This window comes from Paramormyrops kingsleyae, chromosome 4 (genome assembly GCF_048594095.1).
Source record: "Paramormyrops kingsleyae isolate MSU_618 chromosome 4, PKINGS_0.4, whole genome shotgun sequence".
NCBI classification, from domain to species: domain Eukaryota; kingdom Metazoa; phylum Chordata; class Actinopteri; order Osteoglossiformes; family Mormyridae; genus Paramormyrops; species Paramormyrops kingsleyae.
Window position 1 is genome coordinate 26582431 of NC_132800.1, and position 10727 is coordinate 26593157.

Sequence of the window (10727 nt, forward strand, 5' to 3'; positions counted from 1 at the left end):
TAGCGCCCCGCGATGTCACAGAGCAGCTTTTCCTGCGTGTGAAGCAGACCAAATACGATACCTGTGTTTGCTTATCAGGCAAAACGATGGATTTATTAAAGATAATAATAATAAATATTATTATTATTATTTATAGCTAACTTAATGATGGGTGACATTTGCAAAGCAAAACAGGATGAAAAGGAGACAAGTAAATTTTACATGTGTTGAATTGAAATGTTATGTTTATTTGCATAAATAGGCCTACATACGAATTCTGTTAGTTTTCACATACCCTGTCGTCTTTCCTTGATACACAGATATACATCATGGCTGCCCTCATATGAGGTGAATAGTGTTGTGGTCTGAGGAGCGTGGGGCGCTCGTGGTCAGCCGCGGCGAGCGCATGCAGAGAGCGGTCTGAGGAGCGTGGGGCGCTCGTGGTCGGCCGCGGCGAGTGCGTGCAGAGAGCGGTCTGAGGAGTATGGGGCTGGTTAGCCACAGACCAGTCAGAATGCCCATGCTGACCACACCTACTGTCGGAAGCACCTACAACGAGCATGAATGCATTGGAACTGGACCTTGGCACAATGGAAAATGGTCACCCAGCCTGATGAATCCTGTTTCCTGTTGCATCACGTGGACGGCCAGGTATGTGTTGAGCATCTGTGGGATGTGTTGGACCGATAAGAACAATCGATGGCTACGTAGCCCAATATGTAACAGGACTAGTATTTTTAAGGGTCTTGTATGAATGTCCCCTGACATCTGCCAATTCTGCTGAAGATGGGATTCAAATTGGTGACCTTCTGCACACAGGGGCTGACGCCAAACCCACTGAGCCACACATCATTATGCCACTACATACTCGTCAGCCTGTTCAGAATTACTGATTTTTCTTCATGTGTTTCTCCAGCATGAGTCTTCTGAGTCAAAAACAGCTAACCGAGATCCAGTGTTTCGGCAACCTGCCAAGGTGTCCAGGGCCGCGTTCCCGGCACATCCCGCGATAGGCTGCATCGGATAAGCACTTCTGGAAAACGAGCGGATGGATTTCGGGGCGTTGAATAAACAGCCCATTCCCCTGCTGTCGAATTTGGAAGCCTCCTTCGGAGTATGACACAGCCTCCGCTAGGCTTTTGATCGCGTCCCTTTGCTCCAGCCTGGACTCTTCGGAACCGGAAGCGATCCCACACAGCTGATCCGCTTCAGCAGCTCAGTCAAACCTGTCAGCTGAGACCTGTGCCCTGGCTTTCCACACTAAAGCTTCATAGTTGCTGCAGTTACTTGTTTATTTTCAAGTGTTTAAGTGGCATATTCTTTAATTACATATTTAAGGAAACCAAGCAGCAGTAAGTGTGGAGTTTAAGGGCAGAAACCTATAACCCACCGTTTACTGGTTGTTTGCTCTAGAGAAATAACCAGCTCAGTAAATTAAAAAAATTGATAAGCTGCCCTGCATGGGATGTGTCAGCTCTGGGAGCCACAGTCAGGCAGGAGGAGCTTCGGTGCTGACAGAGCGTGGCAGAGCAGGTTCGAGGTGAGGCAGCAGGTGCGAGGCAGGGCAGGTGCGAAGCGAGGCAGCAGGTGCGAGGCAGGGCAGGTGTGAGGCAAGGCAGCAGGTGCGAGACGAGGCAGAGCAGGTGTGAGGTGAGGCAGCAGGTGCGAGACGAGGCAGGGCAGGTGTGAGGTGAGGCAGCAGGTGCGAGGCAGAGCAGGTGTGAGGTGAGGCAGCAGGTGCGAGGCAGGGCAGGTGTGAGGCAAGGCAGAGCAGGTGTGAGGTGAGGCAGCAGGTGCGAGGCAGGGCAGGTGTGAGGCAAGGCAGCAGGTGCGAGACGAGGCAGAGCAGGTGTGAGGTGAGGCAGCAGGCAGATGGAGCTTTGAAGTGAGTCACATGCTTAAAGTCGCAGGTCGTCAGCTCCCTCGTCACGTAATCAACCTAGATGGCGAATTGTCGCCTTTCTCAGGGTTCTCTAGTGGAGCCTCACGTGCTCAGGATGATTCTGGCGCTCTTTGTGCTTCCTGTCGCCCTTGTTGTACTACCGTTTATAGTCCTATAGAGGTTATCCCAGCTGAAAATACTTTTGACTCATTCATCCATATAACTGGCTTCCACTCCTCTTAATAGACCAGTGCAATTACTCATAAGTGTAGATAAGTATGGATTCATGCAGGTGCGCTCACACTGTAGCTCACTATTACTTCAGTGATATAGCAGTCTGATGAAGATTAGCAGATTGGAATAGTATTTCTCGACCCAGTCCTGGGGAACCCCCAGTCATTTCCCTCCCAAGGAGCAAAAACGTGGACCATCTTGGGGTCCCTGAGGAAACACTGTTTTAGGATTCTGTGCCTCTTTTTGGAAGGTTTCAGGTTCGAATCCCACTGTAAATGCAATTGCTCCAGGGACTGTCTGACCCTATACCACAATATTTAAGATTCTTTATTTGTCACATACATGGTTATACAAGTACAACATGTAGTGAAATGGACCCTGAACGACCCTTAGACTGTGCAAATCAAAAGCAGAATTAAGAATAAGTCAACAAGTTAAAAAAAAATCATACAATAAACTAAAAGTTAAAAAAAAACTAAGAATAAAATATAGAGAAATATAGAATTTGTTCTAATATTCTTAAGGTTTAAACTGTACATGTGCATATGATATTAGAACTATGTATTTAAAGTGCAGTGTGACTTGTTGCAGGTGACATACGTGTAAATATAAGCAAAGATGGATGGATATGTAATTTACAGATTGTTAAAATAGCAGGTTGGCGACAGGTAGGAGGAGTTTGCATGAGTTGTGTGCATTAAGGATGAAGTGGTGGCATCTCCTGATATAAATGTCCTGATTAAGGAGTCTAACGGCGTGAGGATAGAAGCTCCTCCTCAGTCCCTGATCATCCTGGTCGCTCTGCTCCAGCATCTCCTGGTATAAATGTCCTGATTAAGGAGTCTAACGGCGTGAGGATAGAAGCTCCTCCTCAGTCCCTGATCATCCTGGTCGCTCTGCTCCAGCATCTCCTGGTATAAATGTCCTGATTAAGGAGTCTAACGGCGTGAGGATAGAAGCTCCTCCTCAGTCCCTGATCATCCTGGTCGCTCTGCTCCAGCATCTCCTGGTATAAATGTCCTGCAGAGATGGTAGAGAAGATCTGGTACAGCGCTCTGATGCCCAAATCGCTCTCTGCAGTCCCTTCTCAGCTGTATGTTGCTTTAGATATGTCTCTCCTCCCCCGGGAGTCCCTGACTGACGTGTCTATACCCTTCAGCCCCAGGAGTGTCTATTGTCTAATTCTCCCCTAGTACACTAGTCACACCCCCCACTGGATACCTGTTCTCCTGGCTGCTGATCACTAGCTCCTCCTCTCCTTCCAGAAACTCCTATTAACGGACACACCCCTTCCAGCTGTGAAGGATTCGGACTGATTAGGAGCCTTGCTCTTTGCTGCCAGACCTTCTCAATATCCTGTAAGTTTTAAACATTCTCCGTCCTGATCTGCTTATCTGCCTGTGACCTGTTGCTCTGCCTAGACCCTGATTTCCGCTCTGCCCTGTTTGGATCCTGTTGCAGATCAGCCAACCCTTCGCCTGTTTCTCTGACCGTCCTGTGATTTGGATCTCGTTTTTTGCCCACCTGGTTTGGACCCTTTCCTGTTCGAGTCTGATCATCCCTGCACTAAAACCCCTCTCCTGAATACATTTGTGTCTGCATTTGTGTCCTCCACACCTGGCCTGTCCATCACAGGAAAAACGTGTTTGCCAAATAATTTAAATGTGTCTATACAGATGGTGTGTGTCTGTTCTGTGTCAGAGCACCATGTGTAATAAATGTGTTTAGAAAAGGCTGCATGTGAATTTTATTTAGTGTACTTCCTTATGTAATAATAAATATTGTTATTTTTATTTGACTAATTTTCGTGGAAGGGCTAAAAGGTTTACGTCAGCAAAATTTTTTAAATAAAACGTGCAATTTGTTTAAGTACCTCAACAAAGAAAAATAAACAAAAATACTGAATGGAGTAGATCGGAGCTTGCATAAACAACATCTTCCCCACCCTTGATTGCTGTTTTCAACCACTATTAAATAACACGAGTGTGTTTACGTGTCCGTGTTATACGTTGCCATGGTAATAGTTGTCAGGCATCCGTGTCTCTGGCAGACGGGATTCAAGCTACTTTGAGCAACATCTGTCAGTGGCTGTCAGGTGACAGGGCGATGCTGGAATGTTAAAGCAAAATGCAGAGTCAGTCAGTTCAGGTCCTCGAAGCTGAGTATAGGCTTTCATTATTCATCTTCACAAAATTACATCCGAGAAGATACTCACTGCTCATACATTAAAACGCCGCAATATTACAGCAAAATAATTTCAGCCAGATGTCTACGATTGTATTTGACAGCAAAATAAATAAGTAAAAATGTAAAAAAATTCAAACGGTTGTACGATGCACGTAGGCCTACACGTGTAATTCTACAAAACAAAAACATTTAACTATATGTAATATGTCTTGCTATATATAATGAAAATTGATAGATGAATTATACAAATTACTGTTATAATTGCACCTGAATGCTTTTCTTACAATAGATACCACTAAATGAAACTCTAAATTGAAAACATACAAATCAGACTGTTATTATCTAAGTATAATGCAGAAGCTTGTTGGTTGCCTGCAGTTCACAGACCCCGTTCCCCTCCGCGGTTTTATCTCTGTTAGACCGGCGCAGGCACCGTGCAGCTGCGAGGGAGGTCTGCGGTTTCTGCAGCTTTCTGTGACTGACGGCCGCTTCCACACAGCCCGTTTCTTGCAGATGATTATTTCGAAATAACCATTTAATTGCAACAGATTTTTATTCTGAACTTCCAGTTTGTGTTTTATTATATGCAAGTCTTTATATCCGCATGGTTCTCTCGGGCGAATAAAAAGATTTTAAGTTCTAGGATGCAATTGCTGATGAGAGATTTTTGCATCTAGCCACATGAAAGCACGCTGAGTAACGCATCTCAGTTCACTTTCTTTTATACTTTCTCACATTCGCATAGCCTGCTTCACTGAAATGTTCTGCCCGCTTCTTTTCACCTGCTGGCGCGGCTGCACGACTGTCCCAAGTCTTACGGGCTGGAAATCGGAAACTCCTCTGTTTTCCACTTCAGCTCCGTGTGAGACGGAAGCAGCTTCCCAATGTCGGCATCGCAGCTCTGCGGTTAGCATTACTTTCTCACATCCATTTTGCATGCATTCAGTGGTTGATTCCCTGACACTGTACATCAAAACCAGAGACTCTTCTCTTGTTGACTGTACATGGGATTTCCGATAGCTGACTAATTTTCAGTTAACCGCCATACTATGCGATCTAAGTATTTTCATTTGCAGTTTAGCTATCATTCATAGTTATATTAATATTCATATTGCTAATTGTACTCCTTAAATTACTTAAGGTAATATAGTTCCTACATCCAGGGCTGGACTGGGACCAGAAGATGGCCCTGGCATTCTTTGGTCATGGTGACCCACTATGATTATTTATACGATATGCGAAAGCACATGACATACCAGAGGATATATGTGTGTGTTGTGTGATTTCAAAAATTAAAATAGAGCGCAGCAGCTTACAAGGAAGAGAGTAACCACGTAAAAAATAAAATTATATGCTCTTTCATTACTCAGGGATTCATCTTGGGAGAGATGGCCACAGTGTCACAATTCCCACCTTGAAGTGAAAGTGGATGTCAAAGAAACACAGAGAGGGAGAGAGAGAGAGAGAGAGAGAGAGGGAGAGAGAGAGAGAGGCAGGAATGTTAACTTCAGTGTTATTTCTCTGGTTACCTATCAATGATAAATCATCCATTTCAGCAAAGTTTTACTAATATTACATGATAGTAACTGTAAGTTGTAACACCTGCAAACTGTAACTTTATGGCAGCTGAAATACCACTAAGTTGGACACCAAATCTACTCATAGCATTATTTAAAGGCAATTAAGGCTATTCTTAATTGCCTTGCTCTATAAAGGCAATTCTCTCTCTCTCATACACACAGTTTGTACACAAATGACACATAACTCTATAGGCTAATATTATTATGCATGTTTTAAGTCTGACTGAATAAAATAAGTCTTGTAATAGTTTCCTATGTTGAGCATTTGCACACTTTTGACCCAGATACTATTTAGTGAAGATGTGTCTCCAATAATTTTTTTATCGTTTTAAAATTGTATTGTAGCACCAGCAATTGCCCCGCGTGCGTGTTGTAAATAGCCCTTCTATTGTTGTTGCTATTAATGGTTATATTCCTTATTGTCGCGCGTGTGTTTGCCCATGTCTTGTGTGCAGGGGCGCCGTAAGGGGGAGGAAAGCTAGGACGATTCAAAGGGCCCCTGAGTGACAGGGGCCCTAAAAAATTAGGAAAATAACTGGATTGGTTTGGACTGGGGGGCCTAATATGATATGCTTTCATGGGGCCCAAAATCTCTAGCAACGCCCCTGCTTGCGTGTACCCTGTCCGATCCTCGTGTGTAATTAGCTTCTGTAAATCTCCCACTATGTGTGTATTTTAGAGTTCAGCGTCTGACAACCCTGTGTTTCTCATGCGTAATCGTTTCGGTGCTCACTGGGTGCCTGAAGTAGTCTTTCTTCAAGACTAGCAATAAAGCGCGTGTTCGTCTGTCTCTGCTCCCGTGGTTCCTCGGTCCGCCTATCGTCACAGTATTTGTAACGTTTTTCTTCTTTTACGTTTTCTGTTTTAATCCATTATTATTACACACAATCCAAAACATCAGATCTGTTTATTGGCATGTTAACCCCCCCCCCCTCACTTGCACTCTCTCTCTCTCTCTCACACACACACACACACTCCAGCCTTTTGCTCTCCCTACATGAAATGTCCCTCTTCATTAACATTTCGTCTACTTTTTACCGGGCTGGACAGAAGCTAATTGAATCTCTTCCTCAATCTTTCCCTGGGCCACGTCTCTCTCCTCCTCCTCCTCCGATGTATCTCCCTGAATCGCTAATTCTGCCTCCTCCTCCGGCCTTGCACCAGCTGCTGCAGCAGTAAAGCTTGTGATGGCAAACATATCGGTAAGTTTTGTGCATTTTGCTGCATCCACTTGAAGACTTTATTGCTCTTTTCTCTGAGCTTTTCTGCGCCCCCTTGATTTGTCCATAGCCACTCCTCTCCAGCTCCGGTCACCTCAAATGGCAAAATTTGATAACCTTGGTAAAAAAGGGGATGGAGGGGCGGGTCAAGGAGGGCTGAGAGATTTCACTGGATTAGCCCAATGTCCTTCAAGAAAATCAACCAATGGGACGTTGCGGTCGATAAAAAATATTTATAATATATTTTTTTGGGTAAATTGGGTAAAACAGCCCTGGGCCGGTGTTCTGTCGAGTTGAGCTACTTTGTCGAGTTAGTGCTAATTGATAGCCCTAACCCTAACCCTAACCCTAACCCCCCTAAAACCCTTACTCTAACCCTAACCCTAACCCCTAAAACCTAACCCTAATCCCCAAACGGTGGAACTGCACATGCGCAGAAAGGCCCGATAGCACGTCTCGATAGGTAGCTCAACTCGTCAGAACAAAAATGTGCGTCGGCCCACCGGGCATTGCCCGGTATGCCAGATGGCCAGTCCAGCCCTGCCTACATAGTTGTATTATTCTCATTTTAAAGCACTGTCGCGGTTATTTTTCGGGGTTTGATATACCACGCTTACATTTGAAAGTGAATTGTACTGAATACACCTTAAATACACTTCATATTGTGCCTCCAGAGAGTCATATCTCAACATAACGATAGGCGTCCATTGGCTTGTAGGCTGCGGAGGGCAGCAGGTCAGTCTTACTGCCTTTTAAAATATTATTTAGTTTAAAACCACTTTCACTACAAACACCATAAAAGTACTCATCCCTTACAAAAATTAACCATGGTTTTACTATGATTAAATAACCATGGTTTACAATGGTTTGCCGTTTTTCATGGTTTTTTGGGTAACTATGGAAACCATGACTATGGTTTTCTCATGGTTTCGCTACAGTTAAACCCTAGTATAATCTTGGTCATAAACCATGGTTTTTGTTTTATCATGGATAAACCATGGTAGTACTATGGGTAGTACACAAGTACCATGAGGTACCATAGTAAAACTATGGTTACTGCATAAAAACCATAGGAAACCATAGTGAATTTTCTTAAGGGATGCAGGCCTAGCGTAGACCAGCGAGGGTCTTTATACACAGATGGACAGTTAGCAGGAAACTTAGATCTGTTTATTGGCATATTAAGGACATAATCATATGCCTAGATCAGGGGTGTCAAACTGCAGTCCTGGGGGGCCGCAGCCCAGTGTAGCTTAGTTCTTTCCCTGTTCCACCATAAATGATTCAGCTCAAGAGCTGTGTGGTAATTAGCACAAGGAGTTGAATCAGGTGTGTTAAATGAGGGGAAACCCAAAAATGTGCAGGGCTCCAGCCCCCCAGGACTAGAGTCTGACACCTGTAGCCTAGATAAATGTTGCATCGTCACTCTCCAGCACAGTATAGCTCACCTGGGAAAGAATTATTTTGCCAACGAAAGAAAAAAAAATATTGAAATCGTTTTCTTCTTGCTCACGAGTTAATTGCGGGTCAGCTCTGTCTCTTTTCTGTTAAAAACGTATGGCTCATCAAAGCTGGTAATACAGAACACAGAGTACATTTTTAAATTATATTCCGCCAACTTCTTTCGTTATCCTAAGGAAACACTGCCATCTGTTGGATACATACTGCATCGAAAAACGCCCTTATTTAAATGCTAGTGCTGTTCAATGGTTAACTGGCATTTCCTATTAAGATATTTTGTTTCAGTTATTTTGAAGGCACTGAATAGTGGCGGAAGGATGGTCGATTAGTTACGGTGTTGTACTTAAGATCCATTTGGGCAGCTATGCTCATGGGTTTAAACCCCAATCCGGCGCTCTAGCAAGTAATTACTTGTGGACCTTGACCAAGGCCATTAACTGCGGATTGCTGCCTGACTATTTGGGGAAAAAACATTAACTACTGAATATATAAATATCATGTAATGAGAATATAAAGAGTTCTTCAATCCCACGTCCTAAGTTGTCTTGCATTGGTTTTGGCCTATACTGTTTTTTTTCATAACCATTTACTGATATTTGGAAGAGTTTCAGTTAGTCTTTGGATGGGTGAATAAACCAGGGCGATTTTATTCTGCAAACGCAATAAGGGCACTTGCACTTGAAGCTAGGAGTTTACACGTTTGTGTGAAGAGCACATAATTAAAATATTGTATTCAATTAATATATTACCCCAACTGCTCAAGCTATTAGGTATAATATAATTAGTATAAAATATTTCGGTCAAACGGCGGTCCATTCAAGGCTAATAAAGAACTCAGGTAGGATAAATTTAGTCTGTGCCAGAAAGATTGTAATTGATCTCTGCTCTCTTGACAGACACGAAAGCCGCAACTGCAGCTGTTTGGCCACCGGGGGGAGATCTTATGACATTTGATTTTATATTGCAGCTCTAAGATGAAGACAACAGACTACCGCTGTATTGCAACCACAACTATGTCATCACAACAGATTCTGAAAGGGTCAAGTGGGGCACCCAGTGGACAGGGATCACGTTAAGGGGCGCCCCTTAGTGGTCACAGGGCATATTGCGTATCAAGCCAATTGACCCACACGTTCAAAGTGCCCCTGCAGTACAGAGTGTAAAACCCCACTGAAGAAATATTTAAGCTGTATGATCTTCATCTAAGCAGGCCAGACTTGGATTAACATGTCGACTGTGGTGTTGGAGGTCAAAGCCTTCAGATGAGAAATAGATACAGTCTGTCTTGAAATAGCTTGTAGATCAATAAAACGAAAGGAAGATTTGCTCCAGCTCACTGACTAGTCTGTTCACCTGCACCCAGGTAGAGATTCTCCTACGCTGGAGAGTCCTCACCCTTATTAGGGCTGCCATCGTGGAAACACTTCCAAATTTTAGAGATTGCAGAATTTTATTCCAGTTTCTCCATTTACTTATGTAACCACCTAATGTATGATTGTAAGCATTGTTTGATTGTTTATAAACATTACTGCCAGTATTACTGTAGTGATTTTTAAAGTATGATGCCAAAAATGCTTGCTGTTCCCACAATTTCGGCCACTATTCAGCATTTTTCTGAGTTCCTTTTCTTTTAGGTGTGCACTAAATAGGGCATTTCCCCAAACGAGATCAACGGGCCGATCAGCCTCCTCTCATTTGTAAATCTCGTATCTTCTTATGATATTTAGCACAAGGACACAGACACTGTAAGAATGGCTAACAGGAAATGCTCTTCAGCTGGATTCAGTTCTCTGTTTTATTTCTCCTTCAGTTTTGTTCCGCATGTCTCTTGTGCTTTAAAAAAACAGCTGATAATCACTGTCCATTACTGTACAGTGAGCCTCACTGGTCTGCTGTTCATAGATCCCAGCTCAAAGTGCTCATGATCCAGTGACCCTCACTGGTCTGCTGTTCATAGGCCCCAGCTGAAAGTGCCCATGATCCAGTGACCCTCACTGGTCTGCTGTTCACAGGCCGCAGATCAAATTGCTCATAATCCAGTGACCCTCACTGGTCTGCTGTTCATAGATCCCAGCTCAAATGCTCATGATCCAGTGAGCCTCACTGGTCTGCTGTTCATAGATCCCAGCTCAAAGTGTTCATGATCCAGTGACCCTCACTGGTCTGCTGTTCATAGGCCCCAGC

The 10727-nt window shown here is 43.8% G+C and overlaps 1 long non-coding RNA gene across 1 annotated transcript; it reads left to right on the top strand.

Moving 5' to 3' along the window:
- Positions 1-259: 259 nt before the first annotated feature.
- LOC111852537 (uncharacterized) lies at positions 260-3805 on the top strand. Its single transcript, XR_002840253.2, has 3 exons — positions 260-630; positions 3361-3453; positions 3557-3805. It is a non-coding gene; the product is annotated as an uncharacterized lncRNA (long non-coding RNA).
- Positions 3806-10727: the final 6922 nt, after the last annotated feature.